The 22,698-nt window shown below is 41.2% G+C and overlaps 1 protein-coding gene across 1 annotated transcript in view; it reads right to left on the minus strand.

Annotated features, from left to right (window-relative positions):
* LOC132398041 (teneurin-1-like) overlaps window positions 1–22,698 on the minus strand; it is a 742,532-nt gene that overhangs the window by 652,041 nt on the left and 67,793 nt on the right. The window lies entirely within an intron of this gene.

Consider the following 22,698-nt stretch of genomic DNA (forward strand, 5'->3'; position numbering starts at 1 on the left):
TTAGCCAGATAGTAGTGAATCTGTGGAATTCTTTGCCACAGGCAGCCATAGAGCTCAAATCTTTATGCATATTTAAAGCAGAGGTTGATAGATTCTTGATTGGTAAAAGCATGAAGAGATTCGAGGAGAAGGCAGAAGATTGAGACTGAGAGGAAAATTGGATCAGCCATGATGAAATGGTGCTGGCTTAATGGGCCAAATGGCCTAATTCTGCTCCTATATCTTGTGGTCTTATGAACTACAGTTCTAAGATTCAGGCCTAACCAGAGATTTATATTATTCTAACCTGACCTTTGTAATTCAATAATATGAAAATCTGCAGATGCTAGAATTTCAAGCAACACACAGAAAATGCTGGAGGTACTCAGCAGGCCCTAAATATTGACTGTTTGTTTTTTCTGTGGATATTGCCTGGCCTGCTGAGTTCCTCCAGCATTTTCTGCGTGTTGCTCTATACTTCAGTGTTGGAGTCTATGCTTTTGATGCAAATAATTGATATGCTTTTTAGCACCTTTCCAATTTGCTATGGACAGCACAGGTGGTAAGTGGACATATCTAGAGCAGCTGATAGTATTGTTGTGTTGGGGGTTTGATCCTGACTTTGGAAACTCTTTGTTAGGATCTCACATCCAAAAGATATACTCATAGGTTAACTGGTTGCTGTTAATCACAACACTGTTTAGAGAAGTGGTGAAAACAGCAAACAGAAATTGGTATGTACAGCAGGAGTAAGTTCTAGGGCAACAGAAAAGTAAGACATAAAGGAAATGATGGAATTGCTCTGATCTGAGCCTTTTGGGCTGAATTAATACTACATGACTTGCATCAACTATGTGAATACCTAATTGATCTTATCGTTAATCGCAGTGTACCTACTTTCAAGTTCTTCCTGAGTGCAGTGCTTCACACTTATTGGCCATGAGCTCCAGCTGCCATTTTTCTGCCAATGTCACCATTCTATCCAGATTATCCACCAAACTATAAACAATGTTAATAGTCTGCCATGTTTTCTATCTTCCAGAATCATTACATTGCTGCTTTCTATATATAAATCTAGAAATGAAAGAGACGATGATAATATCTGATGCTAAACTGATCACTGAGGAATGCCTCTGTAAATTCAGCGTGTTTACATTAAACTTACACAGCCCTCTACTTTCCCACAATCATTCCAGGCAGCCTATTACTGAAGAAGTTCACAATTTAGCTTGTTATTGGCTCCAACAATGATGATAATTTACTTCCTTTGATCTCATCTTTCCAAAAGACCAGCTTGCCCATGTTCTTACTTGTGAAACCAAATTAGTCTAATCTTGTGACTGCCTGTGATACTGTTGCTGCCAACTTGCTGTGAGCTTCCTTTGGGATGTTGCTTCTTGACTTTGAAATTGTAGATGGTTATGTAAAATTACATAGATTTATTAGATTTATTATAATAATTAGAAAAAATGCAAAAGTAAAAACAAGCATAATTTGGATAAGAGCTAAATGTTAATAAGAATTTGAGTTGATTGATTTTGACTAATGTTGTCTAGTTCTGACAAAAACTATCACTTGATGATTAACTTGTATGAACATTCATCATATTATATAACATGATTATATAAAATGATTTTGTGCCACTATGCCATTCACTGTACCTATGTATAATGACAATAAAGATCATTCAATTCAATGTCTATATTTTCCCATGTCAAGCATGTGTGTATCCCTGAAATAGGGACAGCAATCACCAGGGTGAAGATAAAGATTGGACAATACAGTCGGCCCTCCGTATTCGCAGGGGTTTGATCCGGGTGCCCCCAGCTGATACCAAAATTCACGGATGATCAAGTCCCTTATATAAATTGGTGTAGTATTCGCATATAACCTACGCACATCCTCCTGTATACTTTAAATCATCTCTAGATTACTTATAATACCTAATACAATGTAAATGCTATGTAAATCGTTGTTATACTGTATTGCTTATGGAATAGTGACAAGAAAAAAAGTCTCTACATGTTCACGGATGATCAAGTCCCTTATATAAATTGGTGTAGTATTCTCATATAACCTACGCACATCCTCCTGTATACTTTAAATCATCTCTAGATTACTTATAATACCTAATACAATGTAAATGCTATGTAAATCGTTGTTATACTGTATTGCTTATGGAATAGTGACAAGAAAAAAAGTCTCTACATGTTCAGATGCAACCACTGTAGCTCTTCCGCAAACCCTGAGCAGTGAGAGTGACGAAAAGCGAAAATAGTGTTATATGTTTGTTTTGCAGCCAGCCGTTATAGAGGCAGCACGTACCCTGTGCATCGAGAGAGGTGAAAAGCAAAAATAGCAGTCAGCGTTTGTTTTGCTGTCAACAAAACACTCAAGCATCTCAGGATCGAGCCGCCACAGCTTTGAACTGTGTGAGATTTTCGCTCCGATGGACAGTGCTGCAATGATCGCAGAAAAGTATGACTTTAATTTTGAAAGGACACGTATGTTTAGGGCAGGTTTGCAGGATGGTTTGAGTGCTTACAAAGAACTGTATGATAGAAAAATGTGTGAACCTTCCAGTGTGCTCGCTGTCTTCCCGATTCTGGTAAGTGAAACTACACTGTACGTACATTATTTCTACTTTATATAGGCTGTATATTTATCAAATCATTCCTACTTTTACTATATGTTAGTGTTACTTTAGGTTTTATGTGTTATTTGGTATGATTTGGTAAGTTATTTTTTTGGGTCTGGGAACGCTCAAAAACACTCTACTTTCAGTTAGTGGGGGAAACCTGTACAATGGAAATGCTATGCAAATAGTTGTTACACTGTATTGTTCAGGGAATAAGAAGAAAGAGAGAGAACTTCCGTTTTTTTTTCAATCCTGATCCACGGTTGGTTGAATCCGCAGATGCAGACCCCATGGATACAGAGGGCCGACTTGTATGCCCTTTTGATATAAGTTTATCAAAAACAATCAAACAAGTTCAGGACAACATCTGAAAGTAAAAATCACACACTTCTGAAAAGCATTTTTTCTCCCATTTTTCTAGTAATAGCCTTTTACTGATACATAATTTTCAAACCATCGAAGTTCAGAATGCTACAACGTAACTGGAATGTGTCCCTGCCAGTTAGCTATGCTTAGAAACAAAGCAATCCAAAATGCCCTAATTACTGTTTTATCTTTGCTTTTTTAGGTACAATGGATTCCAGTTAATTGGGCCATCAGTTAATTGTGGCAACTGCTTATTGGAGGCAAAGTTGATGAAATTGATGAGGCCAGCATGGGTGCATAAAACAGCACATAGCTACCAGGGAAGGCTTGGTACATGGTACATAGTCAATGAAAGGGCAGGCATAGATGGGGCCAGTGAAGGTGGCTAGGGCTACATCTTGAGTTTAGAGAAAATGGTGGGGGGGGGGGAGGGGGGAAACGAAAGAGAAATTGTTGAGTGTAAGGACCAGTTCTGCCAGACAGAGATGGTTGGTGGTGGTCAGGTCTGTTGTCAAGAAAGAAGCAGAGAGCTTCTTAATGGGGGATAGACATGTATAGGGACTGGACATCCATAGTGAAAATGAGGCAATCAAATCCAGGAAAATGAGTTTGTTGAGGGGATTGAGGGCATGTGATGTGTCACAGATGTAAGTGGCAAGAGTCTGAACCAAGTGGGATATAATGGAGTTGAGGTATGCAGACATGAGTTCACTGAGGCAGGAGCAGGCAGAAACAATGGGCCTACCAGGACAGTCAGGTTCGTCAATCTTGGGTAGGAGGTAGAAGCGAGCAGTGTGGGGTAAGGAAACAATAAGACTGGTGACAGTGGATGGGAGATCTCCAGAGATGATGAGGTTGGTAATGATGTTGTAGACAATCTCATGATAATCCTGAGTGGGGTCCTTTACAAGGGATAAATAAGTGGAGGTGTCTGAGAGTTGCAGGATGGCCTCTTCAAAGTAGAAATTAGTCTGTCAGACTGCAACTGTAGTGTTCTTTCCTTGTTGTTTACCTGTGCTGGATTGGTCCCAACACAACTGATGCTGTTTACAATTCCAAGAATTTGGAGAAAATGGCTCTTGGGAGAAGAGTAAGCTTTGTCTGTTTTTATAACATATCTAATAGAGCATTAATGATATTGTGTTTGACTGCATGTGAGTGCTTTTGTTGAGCTTCATAAATATAGAATGGTACATCACAGTACAGGCCCTTTGGCTCATAAGGTAATGCTGAAAATATAAAGAAAGACAAATACTTTTAGATTTTGTCCATATTTTCTATTTTGATATGCCTTTAAATGTTCATGAATGGGCTCAAACACACCATTAACCTTGGTGTGGGTCTCATCCTACCCACTGTTAGAATAGCTTTGGGCATCAGTTCCTGTCTACACTGAGACAAGTTTACCTTACAGTATATTAATTAAAATACTTTAATTGAAATATTAAAATTAAAAAATTAGAAACACTTAATGGTTGGGAACTCTATTTGTAGACATGGGGGTCTATCTAGGTGTGCTTAGTTTGGTTGGTGTGAAACACAGGGGGAGTGCAGAGCCCCGAGTTCAGACTGAGTCTGTAGGAAACAAGGATTTTACAACTTGGTAAAAATATACAAGCTGAACTTGGAACTGAGAAAGGGTAATGCAGAGGTGATCAATCTTTAATGCAACAGGATTGCAATAACAAGTGCCCTGGGGATGGGGAGGGGGTGTGGTTATTGTATCAGAGGGAATGATGAACTGTCTCATGGTGTTGCTCAAGTTGCTGAGGCTCTGTTGGTATTCATTTTGATGTCTGACCTCTTATTTCCATCTCTTCCTGGGGATTCTGCCATTCTTCTGCACTTTGGTCCAGTCCTTTGAGAGCGCACCATGGCAGAATGACCCCATGACCCCCCCCCCCCCCACCATAACCCTGTGGATCCAGTAGAGGTGCTGAGCTTCTCCAGTCTATGTTCAAGATTTTTTCTGAGGCTCTCTGGGTCAACAAGGTTCATAAGATCTCCCATGTAATGCTTTTGATTTCTGAGTGGAATGCAAGGTTTCCGAGCTAGACGATCTGTTCCAGATTTTCCAGCACTGCCTCGAGCTCCAGGCCTGCCTCGTGTTTTTTCAGATCCTGCCTCAGGGCCATCAGAGCTGTTCTAGATTTTCCAGCACTGTCTCAAGCTCCAGATATGCCTTGTGTTTTTTTTCTCCGACTTGTCTTGAAAGCTCCCTGGGCTGTCAGGTGCCAGCCTTAGAGGGGCAGATACCATCCTGAGCCCTGCAGCTTGCTGTAGAGTGCTGTGTTTCCAGGGTTTTGGAGCACCTGAATTCAATAATCAATATCTTAACTAGAGTTGTTAAACCCTCGTGTTTTTGGTTTAAATCTTGTCGTTAATTGTGGCTAGCACCTGCTTCCCACATTCTATGATTACTTAAAGAAGACTCTCAATCAGTGCATGGCAGGAGGCAATGATAAATTGTCTTGTGGTGTCACTTGGTTGCTCTTCCGAGGCTCTGTTGGTATTCTGTTGTCAGACTGCTAGTTTCTGCTCTTCCTTGGGTTCCTGCCCTTCCTCTGCACCTGGGTCCAGTCCTTCGAGAGTGCTCCATGACAGTCTGAATCTGAATAATGCATCCTTCAATCCCAGGAAACCATCTAGTGAATCTTCACTGGATTCCAAGTTTATATATTTTCCTTTAAACAAAAAGACCAAAACTGTACAGTGCTCACAATGTGATCTATCTACCCATTCCTGCAAGATCCAAGCAATAAAATATGACACTTTTTGTTTTCCTGTTATAGTTGCTTGCTAATTTCTTGTGTCAGATCTGAGTAGCAACATTTAACAGGCTTGCAGCATTTAGATAATAGTTTACTTTTTCCATTGTTTAAATTAAAATAGATATCTTTATTTCCATATTGTTGTCCAAATGTTTAACCTGTTTCCATCTCTTTAAAGCTTCTTTGTTCCCTCTCACAAAATACTTTACTATTTCTCTGTGCATGATCTCCAATTAAAGACAATTATTCTATAAGGCTTTGTGGTGAATAAATTAGGGTAGTAAGATCTTGGAAACATTACAATCAATGAAAAGATTCAATTTTGCAAATATTTGTGCATACTATTATGAAAATGGAATGAACTGAAGTTAATTTTATTGCTGCCTTTTCAAAGTAATTTTCAGAGTTGCATCTAAAACAACTGACCACTTGGAACTTCTATGATTGTTTGATGGCCTATAATACTGAAAATGATTTACAAACTGAAATATACTTACAAAAGTTCGATAATGATGTAAAGAAAACAGAAAGGGCAAAATTGAATGCAAAGGGAAGACTTTGAAAAGAACAACAATCATTACTGAAAGACAGCTGCAGAACAGTGAAGGATTGTGGTTGGCTCATTTAGCACACCTAGACAATTTTCTCAGCTGCAGATTGGCCATGGAGCAACCTCATTCAATACTTTTGGGTTCAATGGTCAATGCCATGGTAAATGAGGTTGTCAGATGTGCCAGCTTCTAACCACCACCTGTAGTTCTAATTTTAGCTTTATATACACAGATGCCAATTATAAGCTAAATTGTTTCAGTATGGGTCCCTACAGGAATATTGGCTGCTGGTATTCTGAGTTGGCCATTATTACTGAAAATTTAGACTAGGCTAAAACAATATAACAATGAAAAAGGCTTAAATGACAATGTAAGTGTTTCCAGGAAATCTGCAAGTCCTAATTCCCATTTACGATAATTTCAACACTAATATTATCAGATATTGATAAATAAGATATTTGAGCACTGACTTCCTGATTTCAATGAGATTCCATACAAATTATCCTTCTTCCCCATGTGTGGACCAGAGATATACTGGCCATACTCAGATTTTAAAACAGCACCGTGAGAAATAACAAAGGTACAACATACTTTCTCCCAAAGCATTAATTTCTTGGATTCCTTTCTAAAGGTCCACTGTAATTTTGAAATCAAATAATAAAACTACGTTGATCTGGCAATCTCAGAACTTTTTGGTGCTTGATTTGCTGCTTTTCTAATTAGAATGAATTTTAATTCACTTCTTTATGTTAAACAGGATTAATAAATCTTCCAATGAGCACAATAGGTTTAAAGAGAGCATGGGGGTGGGGGGGAAATATAAAGTTCCAGTAAATTTCAAGGGGGAGTTTGAAATATGACCAGGTTTATGTTACAAAAATATGGGAAACAAGATTTGATGAACTTAAAGGCAAAATGATAAACAGAACCAGGTAAGGTTAAAGATAACTGGGGCCTTAGTGAGTGGAGAGGAGGCAGTTGGGAACAGTGGCCTTGATAAATGGAAGGGAGGGTGGGAACTGAACCTTTGGTGAATGGAAGAGAGTGACAGAACAAGGGCCCCACTGTGTGGAAGGGAACACAGGAACTGGGTCCTGATGGAAGGGAGCTCAGAGTGACAGAACAAGGCCCTGCTGTGTGGTAGGGAGCAAAGTAATCGGGTTCCCTCCATGTGGAAGGAAGCACAGCTATCTGTACACTGATAAATGGAATTGAACACCGGAACCAGGGACACGGTGAGTAGAAAGGAGCTGGAAAATAAGCACTCAGATGAGCCAGATGCCAAATTGCTGGATTCCCAAATGTTTGCTCGATGAATTATTGGAGCCTTAGTGTATGTACATGTAAGTAACGCAAATTAAGAAGGAACTATTTTGCAACCACAGACTAACCTAATCTCCTCTGTCCTCCTTTTTCAGGATGTGGGTAGTTCACTAGCTGTGAGCTGGAACATTCACTCAGTGACTGCTCAATGACAGCACAGCAACATACCATGGAAACTGTCAAATTCTTCCTTTGACCTTCTCACCTCCTCCTCAAAATCTCACCAAGCTGTCCATCACACTGTGCTAGAGCCAGTTAAGGGTCTTCCCTTTTCAAAGAGTACTTGAGAAATGGCTGTCAATCAGTGCCATGGGGAATAAGGTCTCTTTTGATCTTTGAGCAAGGAGCCAGTGAACACCATGATAAAAAAAAACAAGAAAGCAGCAAAGAACTGCATCTCTCACAAGAGCATGAGAACAGAGCCAGCTATTAGCATTGAAGCAAGCGAATGCAGAGACCTAAAATGCCTGCCAATAAAGCTGACAACTCCAACCAAAATACACAAAGTTTGGGTGCAACTGGTCAACCAGTGAAAACCTGTGGACAAAACTGTCCATGAGTTACTATTATGTTGAACACGAAACAGGTCACAAACCACTTTGCTGAGTGAAGATTAAGAAGCATTTTTAAATGGAAGTATTAATTACACAAAATACTGGAGGAACTCAGCAGGACAGGCAGCATGCATGGAAAAGAGTACTGCCGATGTTTTGGGCTGAGACCCTTGGGTAGGACTGGGAAAAAAATAAGATGAGGAGTAGATTTAATAGTGGCGCAGGGGAGAAAGAAAGACAAAGTGATAAGAGAAACCTGAAAAGGGGGAGATGAAGTAAAAAGCTTGGAGGTGAAAGGGACAGAAGGCCATGGAAGAATGAAAATGGGGGAGGAGCACCAGAGGGAGCTGATGTGTGAGAGAGGAAAAAGCGGATGGGAAATGGTGAAGGAAAGGAGGGTTCATGGGAGGCATTATCGGAGGTTAGAGAAATCAATATTCATGCCGTCAGTTTGGAGGCTACCCAAACAGAATATAAGGTGTTGTTCCTCCAACCTAAATGTGGCCTCATCATGGAAGAGACTATGGATGGACATACCAGTATGGGAATGGGAAGTGGAATTAAACTGGTGGCCACTGGTAGATTCCACTTGTTCTGGTGGATGGAGCATAGGTGCTCAGCAAAATGGTCTCCCAATCTACGTCAGATCTCACTGATATACAGGAGGCCACACCAGGAGCACCGGATACAGTATATGACCCCAACAGACTCACAGGTGAAGTGTCACCTCACCTGGATGGACTGTTTAAGGCCCTGAATGGTAGTGAGGGAGGATGTGTAGGGGCAGGTGTAGCGCTTGTTCCATTTGCAAGGATAAGTGCCAGGTGGGAGATCAGTGGGGATAGACAAATGGACAAAAGAGTTGCATAGATCCCTACAGAAAGCAGAAATTGAAGGGAGGGAAAATCTGCTTGGTGGTGGGATCCCGTTGGAGATGGTGGAAGTTTTGGAGAATTATGAGCCTGGTAGGGTGGTAGGTGAGGACAAGAGGAACCCTATCCCAGGTAGAATGGCGGGAGGATGAGGTAAGAGCAGGTGTGCGTGAAATGGAAGAGACGCAGTTGAGGGCTGCATTGATAGTGGAGGAAGGGAAGCCCCTTTCTTTGAAAAAGGAGGACATCTCCCTCATTCAACAATGAAAAGCCCCATCCAGAGAACAGACAGAGGAATTGAGAGAAGGGGAATGCATTTTTACAAGAAACAGGGTGAGAAGAGGTATAGTCTAGATAGCTGTGAGAGTCTATGAGTTTATACTAGACATCAGTGGATAAACAGTCTCCAGAGATGGAGACAGTGAGGGAGGGTCGGAAATGGACCAAGTAAATTTGAGAGCAGGACGGAAGTTGGGGGCAAAGTGGGTGAAGTTGACAAGTTCAGCATGGGTGCAGGAAGCAGCACCAATGCATTCGTCAATGTAGCACAGGAAAGTGCGGGACTGTCGCCAGTGTAGGCCTGGAACATAGAATGTTCCACAGCACTGACAAACAGGCAGGTATAGTGGGGATCTATATGTATAATCCTCAGAACGGGGCAACTAGTCATCGCAACTAAAATGGGATTTAACTCAAAAAAGTATTTTAATCAAGTTAAAAATTCAAGTTACTTGCAAGTTAGTTTCAATCAGTAATGTTTATATGAACTCTCAGGATTGTACAAAGGAAAACTTTTGAAGGTAACAATTACTGGATATGTACCTCAAATAAGGACTAATTTTAAGACACTCCTTTAAGATGCATAAATGAACAAAACTAGAGGAAGTCCTAGCAGTTCTTAATTCAATTTGTGAAATTAGTTAGTTCAGTAGGTGGGACTTACTTCTAATGAGACTTGTATTTGAACAGTACTAAAGATTGTAGGAACTGGAATGTGCACATTGAATTCTTCAAATATTTGGTGGATCCTACAAATTTTAGGTGAACACCACCAAAAAACCCAAGACAAACATGCAGAACCTCCCAATATGAGCTGGCAGATAATGCTGTCCTGTTCTTTTTGTTCTCATCTCTTGTACGGACTTTTGCCAACATGATACATGTAAAGACTTCATCTTTATATTGCTTATCAAGGAGTATAATAGAGAAATTTTGCAAAAGTGAAGAGGCCCAGCAATTAGAATGGACAACTTTAGATGAGTCCTGATAAAGCTGCTGGAATTCTAACTGGAAAAAGAACATGAAGCTCTTAAGGGATCATTGATTGTAATGGGAACTCTTAAAACTTCCCTAAACATACAGTACCTATATCGAACTACAGTGGATTCAATTTGGCTCTTTTTGACACTGATCAACAGAAAAAGACACTTTAGTGTCAAAGTGAAAACAGATCTCTATAAAGTGATCTAAATAACTTACTAGCATAAAACACAAAATAATTGATAGCATAAGTATTCACCCCTTTCAATCAGCATTTAGTAGATGCACCCTATCCTTGCACACCCTTGCACATCTGAACACTGCAATTTTTCTCCATCCTTCTTTACAGAACTGCACAAGCTCTGTCAGATTGCATAGGGATCATGAGTCAACAGCCATTTTCAAGTCCAACCACAAATTCTCAATTGGATTGAGATGTGGACTCTTACTTGGCTACTCCAGGAAATCATCTTTGCTGTTTTTAAGCCTTCCTGTGTAGCAATGGCTTTATGTTTGGGGTCATTGTCTTGCTGGAAAACAAATCATCCCCCAAGTTGTAGTTCTCTTGCAGACTGCATCACATGTTCCTTCAGGATTTCCCTGCATTTTGCTGCCTGTTGCAGTGAAGAATTCCCCGGAACAAGATGCAAACCCTACCATGCTTTATGGTAGGGATGGTGTGTTTTTGATGATGTGCAGTGTTTGACTTATGCCGAACATAGCGTTTAGTCTGATGGCCAAAAAGCTCAATTTTGGTTTCATCAGACTGTTGAACCTTCTTCAAGCTGACTTCAAAGTCTTCCACATGCCTTCTGGCAAACTTGGCTAAGATTTCATGTGAGTTTTTTTCAACAGTGGCTTTCACTTTGTCACTCTCCCATAAAGCTGCAACTTGTGAATCACCCGGGCAACAGTTGTTGTATGTGCAGTCTCTCTCATCTCGGCCACTGAAGTGCGTAACTCCTCCAGAGTTGTCGTAGGTCTTGTGGTGGCCTCTCTCACTAGTCCCCTTCTTGCACAATCACTCAGTTTTTGAGGAAGGCCTGCTCTAGGCAGATTAACAGCTGTGCAATATTCTTTTCATTTCTTGATGATTGACTTAACTGTACTCCAAGTCACTATATTCAGTGACTTGGGAAATCTTTTTATATTCATTTCCTGACTTGTGCTTTTCAATAACTTTTTTGTACAGATGCTTGGAGTGTTCTTTTGTCTTCTTAGTGTAGTTTTTGCCTGGATACTGATTCACCAATAGTTGGACCATTCAGATACAAGTGTATTATTACTACAACCAATTGAACCAATTTGACTGCACCCATGTTTTCAAAAAACAGATCTTCATTAATCTAATCATGTGACTTCTAAAACCAAATTGTCTGCGGCAGTGATGATTTGGTGTGACAAAATAAATAGGGTGAATACTTAAGTAATCAGTTACTTTGTATTTTATATTTGTAATTAATCTAGATCACTTTGTAGAGATCTGTTTTCACTTTGACATGAAAGTCTTCTTCTGTTGATCAGTATTTAAAAAGCCAAATTAAGTCCACTGTTATTCAATGTTGTAAAACAATAAAACATGAAAATTTCCAAGGAGGGGGGAATACTTTTTATAGGCACTGTAGGTGATTTTCATTTGATGGCAGTGTTGCCAATGAACTTGGCACAACAGACACCTCAATAAAGCAGCTATTATTAATATCTTGGCACCCTTCAATATCCACAATACCCATTCTAAGCAAGGCTAGCTGGACACAAATCTGGAGCAAAGAAGCTTTCAGCCTGAACCCAGGGAGTTTAAAACCAATAAGAACATCTTTATCATGCTTTTCCACCAAGCTGCATTTAATTGAAATGGTTAAGAGATAAACATCTCTATCAGTCATCCCATGTATTGAATTGTTCTTGTTCAGTAAGAAACACCTTGATTAGATATGCTGCTTCTTTTGCATATGATGAGGAAAATAATCCCGAGATATTTCTTTCACTTTCTAACCAACTTTCCACTTTATTTAAAGATGCTATATTTGGGTCTTGATAAGACCAACTGAGTAGAAGAATGACACCTTTATTTAAAATATCCTATGCTGCTAAATCATACCGTGCAAGTATAAATAATTCAACAACCTTTCATATAAGATGCTTATAAAGCTCACACTTCATACTACATTGAAAGTATGAGTTTTGAATGCAATACAATTACCATAATTTTAAAAAGTATAACTTAGGATTGTTTGCCATGAGACTGAAAAGCTATAAACTATGTTCTGCTTCTCTGCAAGCTCATTGAGAAAAATTATGTTTGCATCTCTTCTGGTAGCTTTCACTCCCAGGTTGTGCCTGATGAAGGCTGAATCCAATCTGTTTCACTGGCCGCCTTGGCAGTACTGATTTGTCTGCCAGCTCTGTTTCACTGACAGCTCACCCACAGTGTTCCATTTTATTTCTTTAAAATGTACACTGGAGAAAAGCAATTGAATTCTGAACACAAGCTCTTAGATTCAGTGTCTTCCTAAGCACAGATGGTTTGAACTGAAGCACAAGGAACATGAAAAGAATTGTCACAAAACGCCTCGTTAAATTATCAAGGAAAATTACAACAATGCATATTCTTCCCTGGGCCAGACAGAAGAAAGCATTTGCTAACATATGCATCTCACAGAGACTATAGTGTAGTTTCAATCAGTATATCAGAATGACCATATGAAAACTGGCAGCATATTTATGTGACTCCAGGAAAACTGCCTCGCCATTTGTCTTTTTCACTTTTTTTTGTAGTTTATAGTAATGTTATGATTTCTATAGGCTTTCATAGCTGGGGGGAGTAGTGGGAATAAGTTCCTATTATCTATTAAATGCTCCCAATGGCCTGTGTCTCAAGCAGCCTCTGATAACCAAGTCCAGATGTTGGCCTTCATGCATGGCTTCACTATGATGCCTGGCAGAACCATTTCTACTGAGTGAAGAAGGGCGAAGGCGGGTTACTGGCGCTTTAAAAGTGGTTGAATCAGCCTGATTGGCTCATCAGCTGTGTTTGGCAGCTTATCTAGAAGGAAAACTCTGATCTCAAACCTCTGCTGTTTCGCAGCTATACCCACATATGGGGAAGGATTCAGGAGTAAACTCCGAGAAAAAGTCCAGAGGACACTTGAGAAGTCCTGGAACGGAAAGTCTCATCCTGGGAGCAGATGCAGTGGAGACGGAGGAACTGGGAATAGGGAATGGCATTTTTGCATTGGGCAGGGTGGGAAGAGGTGTAGTCAAGATAGTTATGGGAGTCAGTGGGTTTGTAGAAGATGTCAGTAGATAGTCTGTCTTCAGAGATGGACACCAAGAGACCTGAGACTTCCCACTCCTCACCCTCCCTTAATCCCAGTCCCCAGTCCTCAAATGTCCTCTTTCTTTCAGGATTGTGGTTTCCCTTCTGGCGTCATCAAAGATGCCCTCACCCGCATCTCCTCCACCTCCCGCACTTCAGCCCTTAACCCATCCTCCCGTCACCACAACAGGGACAGGGTTCCCCTTGTCCTCACCTACCATCCCACCAGCCTCCGGATCCAACACATTATCCTCCGCAACTTCTGCCACCTTCAACAGGCCCCCACCACTCAGCACATCTTTCCCTCCCTACCCCTCTCAGCTTTTCGCAGGGATCATTCCCTCCGTGACTACCTGGTCCATACGTCCCTCTCCACAAAACTCCCACCCGGCACTTATCCCTGTAAGCGGAAATGCTACACCTGTCCCCACACCTTCCCCTTACCACCATTCCGGGCCCCAGACAGTCCTTCCAGGTGAGGCAACACTTCACCTGCGAGTCTGCTGGAGTTGTCTATTGCATCTGGTGCTCCCGGTGTGACCTCCTCTACATTGGCGAGACCCGATGCAGATTGGGGGACCGCTTCGTCGAGCACCTCCGCTCCATCCGTCACAATAGACAGGACCTCCCGGTTGCCACCCACTTCAACTCTGCCTCTCATTCCCATCTAGATATGTCCATACATGGCCTCCTCTACTGCCATGATGAGGCCAAACTCAGGTTGTAGGAGAAACACCACATCTACCATCTGGGTAGCCTCCAGCCTGGTGGTATGAACATTGAATTCTCCAATTTCCGGTAATTCCCTTCCCCTCCCCTTTCCCCTATCCTAGGTCCCTCTCTGCCTCTCTCCCCTTTCAACTTTACAGTTCTACAGTTCTTTCATGCTTATCCCCTTCCCCCTTTATCCTTCCTCTGATTGGCTCTCCACCTGGTGCCTCTAGCCCTCCCCCCTCCCCTATCTCTATTACTGGGCTTCAGCCCTCTCTTCTCCCCTATTCCTGATGAAGGGTCTCTGCCCAAAACGTTGGCTACTCTTTTCTCACGACGCTGCCTGACCTGTTGGGTTCTTCCAGCGTCGTGTACGTATGCTTTTTTAATTGATGTTTTTTAAACCTGCTTTTCTCTGAAAGAAGCTTGGTGCCAAAAGCAATGAAGAACATTCACAGTTGTTGATGTCTTTGACAGCTAGTTAAGACAGAAGACATGGCATAACTATTGACCAAGTGAATTTCAGCTAACTGATCACCTTGAAAGTCTTCATGAAATGTTAAACAGCACAGAGGAGCTGAGCTTTTGCCTTGCAAACAGTCTGAATGCTGAAACTTACAGCTTCATGAATGAGTGATTACCAGCTCCACACAATCTTCTTTAGATCTAACTTCTATTCAGTCTGATGGCTGACATCTTGGCACTGATTGCAGCACATGTACTGTATACATCACCCAATGTAGAACATATAGCTTCTGGCAAGCATACTCAGACGGACACCAGTGCTTTATTTTTACTTATTCACATAATGTAGGATTCTCTGTGAAGACTAGCATTTAGTATCCATACTAATTGCTTTTGAGAAAATCTGCTGCCTTGAATGACTGCAGTCTTAAAGGTGAAGGAATGTCTAATCTGAGTTGAATTGGAACTTCTAATACTCAGACCCCGTATTAGAGATATATTTGCAAGTTTAGTCACTCTGTGATCTTGAGGAAGTCTGAAGGAGGTGGCCTGATTGTGTCAACTTCCTTGATCATGAAGGCTGCAAGCTTGGGTGGATCTGTTGGAGAAGCCTCGGGGAACAACTGTGAAGTATTTTCCAAATGGTCTCCTTTGCATCCATGTGTACTGGTGTTCTGAGGGTCAAAGAGGTATTGTAGATGTTCACCAGCTCCAGCTATTTGTCATTCAAAAGATCACAAAGGTTCCTGAAGCACCCCTTTGGGAGGAGCATCCTGAATTGTAAGTCGGCTGTTCTTTCCACGGACGATCCCACCACAGTTACTCACATGGCAGCACTACTATTGTTCATGAGGCACCCGTCCCTGATTGCAGCCACATTTCTTGAGCACAGTCCAAAGCTGTGTCATCTTGGCCCAGAGCTACTCAAGATTGTCCTCTCTGACTACCTGAAGACTCCTGAGACCTTCAGCTCCACAAATATACAGCACTGCACTTGGAACACTGAACAAGAAAGAAATACTTCAAAGCCGGGGTCTTATTAGATGGGAAAAGGAAGCTGATTGAAGATTGGATGGGTTTGGTCTTGACATGAATGTGGTTTGACATGCTTATCTGTGTGGTATTCACAGATTACTGATATTATTGATAACATTAATGGAAACTAAAGTGCCATGTTTAAACTCCATTGTATTTATTATTCACTTGTAATTGCTGGGTGTATTCATAGACTATTTCTGGGTATAATTGTTGATATATTACTCCTACAAAATGCTGATGTACTGTTTTAAATAGTATAAAGTCTGATATGCTTCTGTGGCCACACTTTTTACCAGTCATTTCCCAGTCAAATGTCATGTCCAAGGTTCTGAAGGTTGTGACCTGACGATCAAAAGTAAGCAATTAGATTTCTTCTTTCTCAAGATAATCACAAGGTGGTCTGAATGTTGCTTGATCATATCAGCCCATACTTAAATGTTATCTAATTCATATTATGTGGTTGTACAGATGACCTCATTCTCCCAGCCATGCTGTTTGTCTTTATATTCTATCCTTGAATTCTATATATAAACCCAAGGAAGTACATCAAGATCCTTTATAATCTTTCTTAACATGATCCTTTTCTACCAATTACCTCTTTTACAGAATTAGGACTAATATCATTGGCATATGCTGTGAAATTTGTTTTGCAGCAGCAGTACATTGGAATACATAATAAAAACACTATAAATTACAATTCAAAATGTAAAAAATAAATAGTGCAAAAATACTGAGGTAATGTGTATAGATTCATTGTCCATTCAGCAATCTGACAGCATGTCCTCATCCAACTATAGCACCATGAGTAAGACTTAATCTGCATCAATCCAACACTGGACAGAACACAGCAAATTGATAGCACATCTAGAAATACCTCACGAAGCTGTGCCACAGGATTATGTCGAGATCAAAATCTCTGCCAAGATCACATTGGTGATCACTACAATGTAGTCATCACCTTCAATGCTTATATTAAGGACCACTTTGCTCTGGTAGTTAGATCCATAATGGAATCATGAACTGAATGTTGAAAGTACATGTCTTATCCCTAAAGAGATATATACTCATCTGACATATTGTCTCAATGCAGTAGGGTTTGCCAATATGTAGTAGGGTTTCATGGGTTTGCCAATACCAAACATTAGTTTTCATGATGATTTATCCATTCTGTTGGAACACTTGAACATTAGCGAAGAAAACTCTTTGCATTTACAGTGCAGAATTCTAATATGGAGCTCTTAATAACAAGTATGTAGTTAGTCACCACCTGATCTATGGGATAACTCATCATACCTACTGCGTAGCATGCTTGTGCAATCTGCTGTTCTTTAACCAAGAAGGAGCTGTGCTCTCTTTGAACAAAGGGCTTATGCTGACACTTATGAGGCAGAGATGAACTGCAAACTGGGTGATGTTGAAAACTTCTTGTAATATCTGACAGGAATAAATTTGAATCAGACAGAAAGTATATAAACCATGGATTTAAAATAGAACTACAATAAATTCCTCATTCATCATCATTGGTGAGTCCTGGGGTAGGTAGAGAGCTTTGAAGCCTGCAGGTGGATCAGAAGTCCAGAACTCCAAGCCCAATGGACAGAACCCTGTGTCTTTGAGTCTACTGTGGAAGTCAAAGGCCCAGTGTACAAATCTACAAGTCCATTAGTGGCTGGAGGCCAGAGATGACCTGTCTAGGGACAGGACTTCTTTTACTATTATGGTTTCACTGCTAGTTGTGTCTGTATCTGTCGTGTTCCATGTCGCTCTGCAGAAGATTATGGATTAGGGTTATGCACAGGCAAGCCATGTCAGTGCCAGAATGTGCAGCACCACTTTAGGGCTGCCTCAGCAGATCCTTAGGTTGTTAATGCAAACAATGCTTTTCATTCTATGTTTCGATGTCCATATGATAAATAAATGAATCTGAATCTGAAATATTTGGACTTCAGCTACCATCAATTCAGTTGTCCCTGGATAATGAAGACAATTTTTAATATTGATTTACTTTCGAAATGAATAAAAGAAACAACCAACACGTATTAAAAAATCTATAGCCCTGGTTTTGAAAAAGCCATGGCCCTGGTTCTGTTCATTTGAGCACATCTTTGTGCATGTTTTTTTTTTCCAAATGCTCAAGTTTATCAAACAACATATGCATTCAGAGGAATCTGCATCAGAGCTTTTGGTTTAACTAGTCTTACTGAGATGCAAGATAAATGATTTGTCCTATATATTGAAAGATAATGATAAATACAGGTCAAAAATAAAATTCCGGACTGAGAAAGAACCATTCAATTCTTGATATACTTCCAATAAATCTTCTTTCATAAGCTTTAGTGTTAGCTAAAGTAATTTTTAAAAAGTGTATTAACGAACAACGCCAATTACTGATCTTGAGAAGTATGCAATACCCCCAGAGTCTCCTGAGAGGAGCGCAGAGTGAGAGACTCTATAGAACAGACATAATGGCAATGGCCAGGACTGGAAATACGATAATGAGAAGACTCAAGGAAACAACACTGACTGGGGAGGGATTTGTTGCAAAATCTGCAGAAACATCAAAGGCCTCAAGATTCACCACAACAGTTCCAGTTGTGGAAGGAAGACAACTCAAATGCAATGCATGGACTCAACATCTGGTGAGATGATGATGAACTCTAGTCAGGAATCTCCCCACAGAGCTGATGGTCTCTCCACACCTGAGCCGCCCCAGTGTCAAAGAAGAGACCGGGTGAATGCCCTCTCTGACACCCTAATCCATTGATCAAGGAAAGAGAGAATCAGATGGCCTGGATCTGGGAAGCAGTTCGACAATGACATGGATTGCAGCTTGGAAGCTATGTTAGTAGGACCCGTCAACAGGAAATCAACTCCCTCACAGTCATTGTGTTCAACTTTGCAAAAGAACAATTTAGCCCAATGGAGAAGAAAGGGGATCTTAAATCATCATGACAACGAAACAGGAGATAAATGGAAGATTCGCCACTTCAGAAGCAAGATAAAGTCCTGAACAAACAATTCAAAATCAGTTCACCTGATGAAAATGGTGTCAAATATCTAACCAGCAAACTATGGGAATGACTACAGAAGCTTAGGAGGGTGGAGCTGCTGTGAAAGTGAAGGGAGAAAGAGAGAAAGAGCACGGTTTGTTAAAAACCCATTGAGGTTCATGAGGACTGTCTTCAGCTAGCAAAAATCTGGCACCCTAACCGGCTCAAAGTAGGAGTGGGAAGTTTTCTGTGGGAATCGTGCAGCAATCCCTGTAGGAATCAGGGAATAAAATTCAATCCAAAAGTCCTCCAAACAAGAATCCCAACAACTGAGCTGAACATGACAGTGCCCAATGTGGTAGGAGGTCCAGGATGTTATCTAAAGAGCAAAGTCATCTGCCGCCTAGGACCTATATACCCTACAAGGTATATAACAAATGCCCAAAACTCCTCCAGAGTTTGTGGAAGAGAATGAGGAAGATTTGGACCAGAAGCTCTATCCCACTAAGCTAGAAAATAGCTGAAGGATACTTCGTTCCCAAGGAAAAAGATTCCTCCACAATCATCCAGTTTAGGACAAGCTCCCTCTTAGCATGGAGTGCAAGATATTCTTCTTGGTGCTTGCAAGAAGGCTGACCTCTTAAAGGAGAACCACTATATCAACACATCCATCCAGAAAGGTAGCATCCTGGGTTTTTCTGGGTGTTTCAAAACACCTCAATAATCAGCCAATTCATCTGCAAGGCCAGGCAGAAGAAAGGCGACCTAACAGTTATTTGGTTAGACCTATCCAATGCCTACAGATCAATTCCACACGTTCTCATGCAGTTTGGCCTGGAACAATATCACATCAGTAAAGCCAGTAATGAGAGACATGATCACTAGCTACCTAGGAGGATTAAAGCAATGCTTCACTTCAGCCCATTTTACAACCAGATGGTCAGACCTCCTAAAAAGAGATCCAACCGTCTGTACTCTCTCCCCCATCTTGTTGGTCATGGGTATGAACCTCCTCATATCAGCAGCAGCAGACGTAACCTGAGGCCCAGTGTTGGAGTCCGGGAACCGACAATATGCAATAAGCGGGTTCATGGATGACATCACAGTAACCACTGTAACCCATGTCCCAGCAAGTATTGGAAACCCTGGACAACGTAGCTACCTGGGCAAAGATTACTTTCAAGGCCAGGAAGTCTTGTTCAAAAAGAGCAAGTTTACTAGCAAGCTCAGTCTTCAAGTACGGGCAGAAGTCATTCTATCTATAGAGGAAAACCCAGTAAAGTGTCTTGGAAAGTGGTTTAAAAGAGCAATAACGGGCAGCACAAACATTACCAGCACTGTAAAGCAGAAGGAAGAATGGCTGAAGAAGATCAACAAAACCAGACTTCTTGCTAAATTTAAGATATAGCTGTACCAACATGGTGTTCTGCCAAGGCTGTTCTGGCTTTTCACGGTGTACGAGTTCCCCATGGCCACTGCAGAAGGCATCACGAGGAAAGCCAACAAGCACCCGTGGATGTAGCTGGGGACTCCCCCCTCCACGTCTTTCTTCAGTGGGCTCTACATAAGTTGAGGCCAGTTACTGCTTCCATTGTCATCAGTAGTGGAGGAGTTCAAGTGGCATAATGTAGAATTGTGTTAACTCTGAAGGGCTCTAACGACAAACTAATAAACCAAGCAGGCATCACAACCAGATCGGGATGAAAGAGAGCCACAGATCAGGCAGTGAGCTCCCTGCAATTGACAGATATCATCGGCAATCCATGCCTGGGACGGCAAGGCCTTGGATCTGCATGCTTCCTTTGATGTGGGAGTGCAAGTGCAAGGGACAGGCATAACGTGGTCCAGGCAGAAGAACCGCGAGGGTGAAAGGCAGTGGAGCTGTGGTCACAGGGTGCCTGGATGAAGTGGGATCTTCCCAATCACAAGATTACTTAGGCAGAGCTTTTGAGACTGGAGCCCTTCCACATTTTTTTCCTCCTGCATTCCGTCTATGACACTCTCCCTACACCATCACAGCTGCATACATGGGGGCTAAGAGAGGACCCTAACTGCTGACACACTGGAGCAGGAGAGGTGTAAAAAGAGACCAGCTGGCAGAGAGGCAAACAGGACAGTTTTTTTCATCAAGGAGAAGGCCACGCCAGTCATATCAAAGAGGCCTAAATCTAATCCGCTGCAAACTGCCTAATCATGAGAGATGAGGGTTGATGTGGGGAGGAAGCTGCAGTTCCCAGAAGTGGTGCAAACCAGAATTTGACCAGACATCATACTGTGATCTACCGAAGACAAAAAAACATTCTGGTGAAGCTCACAGTACCATGAGAGGAAGGATACGAGGAGGCTCATGAGAGGAAGGCCCTGAAGTACCAGTCCTCTGTTCAGGACTGCAGGGACAGAAGATGGCCGACATGGCTATTCCCCGTTGAAATTGGCTGTAGACAGTTTCCGGCAAGGTTGGCATGGAGGCTACTGTTTGTGCTGGGCCTTGATGAGAAGAGCAAGAACCAACCAGCTTGCAGGATGGGGAAGGAAGCAGAAAGAGCCTCTTGCTGGATATAGAACAGGTGAGAGGACTTGAGCTGAAAGTCAGGAGCAGATGGACAGTGTCTTGGCCACCACTGCTGACCCATTTGCAGAGTGTAGTGGTTAAGGGTGGAAACACTCTAGGAAGGTTGGGCACCACCTGGCGACATCTGCCACTGCCAGTCTGTCGTTACTTCATCTGGTAACTGAGGAGAACACCCTAGTGTATGATGCAAGCAAACATTTTTTTTTCTTACTGCTGAAGACCAATAATTACATAGTTAAAGGCTGGGTGGTCTCTCAATATCTCACTGTCAATGACTGAATGGCCATTCAGCAAAACTAGCCAGTCTTTTTGTGGTTTTGGTTGTTTTTCTTTTTCCACCAGCACACCCATCTTTACTGGCATGTTCTACATCTCCAGTTTTCACAACTTTTACATTCCTTACTTTATGTTCTGGATCTTCCAGTATCTGCAGATATTTGTTTTCCATTGGCCATTTTTCTTTGCTTTCCTGGGACACTGCAGCCACAGAATGTGTGCCAGATCTGTCTACAGAACAGAGTTCCCCTCTGTATTTCAAAGCAATATATTGCAAGCTAATATACTGTGAGAAACATTTTGAAGAAGTGCTACATCACTCGAATTGAAGGCAGAGCTATTGGAGTAAATAAATTTTAACAGAAAACATATCATTGCATGAAAATATAAATCATGTACAACACATTGATGGAATTAACATGAAATTTTATACAAGCTTTATTTTCGGCTTTCCTCCCTCTAAAATGACTCTTTATTTTTCTTGCTCGTTTGAAAGTTAAGCGTTTCAAGTATAACCTACAAGGATAACATTTTTAAAAATGCAAATAAACAAAAGCAGAAATGCAGCTCAGAAAACATTTGTGGTGAGGGAAGGAGAGCTTCAGAGCTTTTTGAGATGAAGACCCCATGTCATATTTTAACTGCTATATGTCTGATGCTAATTGATACTGTATATTTGTGAAAATGTTTATTTTTATTGGGAATTTTGAAATGAATGATGAATCAGGGAATGGGGAGAAACCTGTCTACATATTTACTTTTCTTTCACTTCTTCATCTGTTCACATACTTCAATCCATGCAACAATTTTGCATCAGTTTAACTGTTCACCTTAATATGAATATACAGCTTCTTGTGTATTACTGTCCACAGTAAGCTTACTTATTCCAATATTTCAATCATTATATAAACTTGTTATTCACCCTGATAGCTCTGTCATTGTGTATCTTTATTTTATATAACAAATTTTCACTCTTTCATGCAACATATTGTGTACCATACTGTATTGTGTGT

Source organism: Hypanus sabinus, chromosome 8 (assembly GCF_030144855.1).
Source record: "Hypanus sabinus isolate sHypSab1 chromosome 8, sHypSab1.hap1, whole genome shotgun sequence".
NCBI classification, from domain to species: Eukaryota; Metazoa; Chordata; class Chondrichthyes; order Myliobatiformes; family Dasyatidae; genus Hypanus; species Hypanus sabinus.